The sequence below is a fragment of the Mus caroli genome, unplaced genomic scaffold, assembly GCF_978045245.1.
Source record: "Mus caroli unplaced genomic scaffold, Mus_caroli_1 scaffold_4, whole genome shotgun sequence".
In the NCBI taxonomy this organism is placed as follows: domain Eukaryota; kingdom Metazoa; phylum Chordata; class Mammalia; order Rodentia; family Muridae; genus Mus; species Mus caroli.
Genome location: NW_028227259.1, coordinates 96,780,501 through 96,786,500, shown reverse-complemented (window position 1 = coordinate 96,786,500; position 6,000 = coordinate 96,780,501).

Below are 6,000 nucleotides of genomic sequence, written 5' to 3'. Positions count from 1 at the left end.
GATTAAACCCAGGTGGTTTCAATAATTAACAGGGAGGAAACATACACTATAGTCATATATGCTTAACAGTTTTACTACTTTTGGGTTTCTGGATCTTTTGAGCATAGTCTTGTGAAGATCAGTGTGAGGCTCCTTTCTTTCTGGTTCTTGCCCCAGGTAAAGCTTTAGTGCATCTGGTGCATCTATCAGCTTTAGCGGCACTGGATTATGTTAAGCCAAGTCCCACTCAGGAGCTTATCTCCCAGAAGCCCTCCTAACAGTAGACTTTACCATTTTAATTTATTAATGTGCTTTAATGCGTGGGAAAGCAGCTTTGACACCGGGCTGCATACTCTCCTCATTCTAATGAAACTGTCTTGTTGATCTTTTTAAGGGCCTCAGTGCTAGGTCCCATAAATGGAACGTCATAATTTATTACTTATATGTTGCCATATGAACAAGTTACCCCAAGACTTGGCAGCTGAAAACAAAATGGAGCGTGTACTAGTTCACATTTCAGTGCCTCGGGGGACACACTGGCTGGGGTGTTTACGGGTCCTGAGAGCCTAGTCAAGACACCAGCCGGGGCTGAAGGCTTGACCACGTCTAGGGGCTGGTGGAAAGAGGGCCCATCCACATGACTTTTGGCAAAGACCCCAGGCCCTGCTAGCTGTTGTCAGGGCCACCTTGTTCCCTCCCCACAGAGCAGCCTGGGGATCCTCAAGAGTTCGTGTGTTGGCTGCTAGCTTCCTTCAGAACAAGTGATTCATGGCAGACATAAAGAAGGCCACAGGGGTCTTCCAAAGCAGTCTTGAAAGCCACACATAGGCTCCTTCTGTCACGTTCTGTTTGGAAAAAGACTCATTCATCTATATAACCACAGGTGAGGGGAGGACATACTAGCTCTTAAAGTAAGGACTGTCACAGACTTGTGAACACATTTCAAAACCATCACACACATTACATGCATTTATGTGTGTGTGTGTGTGTGTGTGTGTGTGTGTGTAGGTCAGATGGTAATTAGTGGGAGTCAGTTTTTCCCTTTCATCACATAGGTCCTAGGGTCACTGGGCAGAGCAAGTGCATTTCCCCACAAAGGTATTTCATCAGCCAAGAACACCTCTGCCCATTTTGAATCTTGAATCTTCAAGCTAGTTTAGAGTTTTAAATTTAATGTAAAAAAAAAAAAAAGTCTATATAACCACAGATAGCTCTTTAACTAGTGTCTTTTGACATCTTAGGTCTTCAGACTAAATTCCATGGGTTAGCAGTTATGTTAAATCAACAAGCAGAACAAGCAATACCAAGTCGAAAGGATTATGAGTCAAAGCATAAAGCAGTCGTAAAGTGGAAGCAGTGGGACAGATCTCATGCAGAATGTCACGCTCCTCATCCTGACAGTGGAAGACAGGCTCCCTCCTTCAGTGTGAGCTCACAGTAGTGACTTCCTTGAAGGAAGCAGGGAAAGAGTAAGCTACAGCGGGGAGACGCAGACAACACTTCCTTCCAGTACTGATGACTCACTTTGGTCATGTGCACCTTGGATGACGTAAAGAGAATGGTACTTGACCTCTGAAGTCTTCCTGCCTGGCACACATAACCCAAGTCTACGCATGATGACAACATTCGACACATTTCAGTAGAGGGATCTCTAGTGCAGGCAGAACATGTCTACCCAACACTCCTCAGAATGGTCAGAGTTATCAAAAGTGAGCCAAGGCCGGTGGTGGTCCATGCCTTTAATCCAAGCACTTGAAAGGCAGAGGTAGGCACATCTCTGAATTTGAGGCTAGTCTGGTCTACAAAGTTAGTTTGAAAACAGCCAAGGCTACACAGAGACACCCAGTCTTGCAAAAAACCACAACAAAAATACAAAAAATAAGCAAAGTTGGAGAAGCTAACATAGTAAGAGGACTCTAAAGAGAAATGGTGAGGACACATAATCTACCTGGGGTGGGATCCTGAAAGCACAAAGGATATTAGGTAAAAAACAAGGAGGTCTGAGTAAATTAATAATAAAAAAATATATTAATGTATGATGTGGAACGAGGGTCCTGTGTGGGTAGGTATGAGAGTATCTGAACACTAAATAATGATACTGTTGCTCGATTTTTCAGTTATCTTCAAGCATCCTTAAAACATCTATTAATAAGGTCTTGGGTATAGCTCAGTGGTAAAAAGCTTGCCTACAGTGTCTGCCATGTGCAAAGGCCCTGGGTTCCATCATTGGCATACGTGTGTCTGTGTTCTATTAGTAAATAAAAGAGATAGGAAACACTGAGGAAAGATGATGAAATGCCAATATTTGAGAAGTGAAAATAAAGACTAAACACTTAAAGCGTTGAAGTTATTTCAAAGTAGGAAGCACTTTGGTTTTCTTTCGTTTTGTTTTAAGTAACAGGTTATCCATTTCTTGGACAACATCTAATCTAAATGTCTGCCAAGATTTGATCCTTTGCTATACTGAGGCAACACTATGAAATACGTTCCGTCTCAGCCAATGGGGAACCCAAATAGCCTATTCCTAGGCAAAGCGTAGGTTTTTGGTTACTAGGAAGGGGACAGCTGATCAATGGTGGCCTTGAGCTGACTGTTTGCTAGCCTGGTACATAAAGGGGCAAGTACCATACATGATGTCCGTCCCAGCAGTCAGTGTGGCCTTCACAGGTTGTGTGCTGCCCCTGTGTTCCCCGCTGGTGTTAGCCCGAGGGCCCTGCTTTCCCCGTAGGTTGATGGTTATAGCCACAACCCTCCTCTACTAACTAGATGGAGGTGCCCTCTGGGCCAAGGAAAGGTAGATGGCATAGAGGCATCAACACTCTTGTGACCGTAGAACACCATGCACAGAACAAGGAATATCACCCGTTCCTTTGAAAGTGGCCTCTTTGATAGTTCTGCCTGTCAAAAACACAATCAAAAAAAAAAAAAAAAAGACTGCTTGCAAATTCCAAGAGCCTTGTGGTTCTGTCCCTGCTTAGACCTAGGCTCTGGATAAACAATAGTAAAGTCTCATGGGCACTTCTGTGTAAAGGAAAGAAGCCGTGAGGAAGGGAGAGGGAGGAACAGGGATGAGGATCGGAAGAGAGAGAAGGAAGGAGTTCCTGTGGCGTGTGACAGCGTGTGACAGCGGCAGCAAGGCCAAGGAGGAGCTTCCTTTTGGGGGTTGGGAATTGTCAGGGAACCCTGGCTCCTAGATAACAGCTAGGGAAGTCAAGCTCCGCTTTAGTGACAAGGGAATGACAGCTCCCTTTAGGAGAAGATGCAAGTCTCCCAGCCTGGACTTCCTGCCCTTCCAGCCTAGGCTCCACAGGCAACTATTGATGGTTTTGGCAGGTGTTGGGCCTGTGATCACATGAGAGGACGTGTGGGTGTCCAACTTTCTCACCCCTAGGCACTCATGGGCACTGACTCCCTGGCAGACAGGGAGGCTCTGTTGGAAATCTACAAGTTTTTAATTGGTGAAATTACACTGAAGTGCCCATGAGACTTTATCCAAAGCCTAGGTCCAAACAGGGATAGAATCACAAAGCTCTTGGATTTAGGAAGCAGGTATTTGTTTTGTTTTGCTTGGGTTTTTGACAGGCAGAGCTACCAGAGAGGCCACTTTCAAAGGAATGGGTGATATTCTTCATCCTTTGCATGGTGTCCTACGGTCACAAGACAAATATAAAGCACAAAGGGCTAGAAAAGTGGCTAAGTAGCTAAGATCACTGGCAGCTCTTCTGGAGGCCAGGGTTCACTTCCCAGCCCACGCGTGGTGGCTCATAACCATCTATAACTCTAGTTCCAGGAAATCACATGCTTTCTTCTGGCCTCCAAGGGCACCAGGTAAGCATGTGATACACAGATATACATGCAGGCAAAACGCACACACACACACACAATAAATTTTTTATAAATTTAAATATAAAGCATAGGCACTTTGTGTGTCTATATTTTTGTACTTGGCTGATGGGGATGTAGGAGAGTGAAATCTGCAGAAAGTATCTTCCATAAACAGCATACACTGCAGTGACCACTTGTGAGTTTGACCTTGGAAGACAAGGAAATCAGAGATCTCCACTTCAGCCATTAAAAACCATTTCATGTTATCAGTTAAATTGTTTTGTATGCTTTTTGAAATTCAAAAGGTAATACAATTACACTTAAAATTTAGGAAATGAGCCAGACATGGTGGTACAGGCCTGTAATCCAAAATACAAGTGAGGCAGGAAGGTCTCAAGATGAGCCTCAGCTACTATATGTATGAGTGTAGTTTCTATTTTAACAAAGTGGGTAGTCCCCAGATTCATCACTAAACACTAAAAGAAAAGTGTGTGTGTGTGTGTGTGTGTGTGTGTGTGTGTGTGTGTGTATCAGACAGTGTCACTGTTTGATAACCAAAATATACAATCAGCTTAGGTGCCTGTGTCAACAATGGAGCTTTATTTAGTTATAATGAAGAATGTCATTTGCAAGAGGTGGGTAAAACAGGAGTTATGTTATGTTATGTTATGTTATGTTATGTTATGTTATGTTATGTTATGTGAAATTAACCAGCTGCAGGAAGGAAAGTGGAACACATTTTGCTCGTATATGTAGGGAGAGAGGGGAGATGGCTTGAGAAGAAGGTAGACTTCCAGGGAAGGAAAGGGAGTTACAGGAGTTGGAAAGAGATAGAGCAGCAGAAAGGATGGATATGGTTAAACATGGCACCTGCCTGTGTGGTGATCCAAGTCTGAAACGTCCCCCAAGGGCTTGGATGTTGAACACTTGGTCCACAGTTGGTGCTACTGTTTTGGGATGTCTGAAAACTTTCGATAAGGCCTAGCTGAAGCAAGTAGGTCATAGGGAGGGAGACATGTCTTTGAGGGTTATACTTGGACTCTAGCCTCTTTTCCCACCACAGAAAGCTCTGAAACCATGAGTCAAATAAACTATTCCTCCCTTGTGTGTATGTGTGTGTCATATAAGTAAAGGTTAATACATTTTTATAATTTTTACACAAACATTGAGTCAATAGAAAAATGACACTAAACTCAAAATTATACACTGGAATTCAGTTCAGTTCTAATAGTAAATGATTGCTGGGTGTGGTGGCACGTGCCTTTAATCCCAGCACTTGGGAGGCAGAGACAGATGAATTTCTGAGTTCGAGGCCAGCCTGGTCTACAGAATGAGTTCCAGGACAGCCAGGGCTACACAGAGAAACCCTGTCTTGAAACAAACAAACAAAAAAATGATTAATAGATCAAAGGAGTCACACATACACAGACACACAGACACACAGACTCACAGACACACAGACACATACACACACACATGAGATTGTGTGCATGACTTTGTATCCAGTATCCCCGTAAAGAGTTGGCTGGATTTCTATGAGACTGAGGCTGACCTAGTCTATCTAGAGTTCCAGGAGTAAACAATGAGTCTCAATCAGTATTATATATATTCATAATATAGACATAAATATATACTTGTTTATGCTAAGTATGTATTTTTATGTTAAGTACATATTTTTTCACTAAAATGATCAGCATGAATAATTGTGTTGTATGCATAGATATATGTATATATACATACTACATGCCATTCTTCAGTGACTCCATAAATCAATTTACAAAGACTTTGTCTGAAGCATGGAATGCTTGCTGTTCAAATGGAAAACAGGCTGGGATTCAGTGAGTGTCAGTTTCTCACCAGTGCCTTTCAGATGTTCATCCTTGAGCCAGAGAATAAGACACACACTCCCCTCTCCACAGCGCCATCTAAGCAAGAGGGTAAGCCCGGCACCAAAAAGTATCGTGGTGGGTGTGACATGGTACTGTCTGCCCCACAGTCTAGGTACATTTGGTTTAGAATGGAAGGTCAGGGAAGATTTCTTAATGTCTAAACAGGAGCTGAGAGAGTGACCACTTTAGGGTTAAAAATGGTCTGTTTGAACTATCTCAGGGACCAATAAGATTATCCATGAGAGAAAACTGTTGGGAACATTTTCATAAAAAATATGGCTGTTGTATGATCCAGTAACACTGCCAG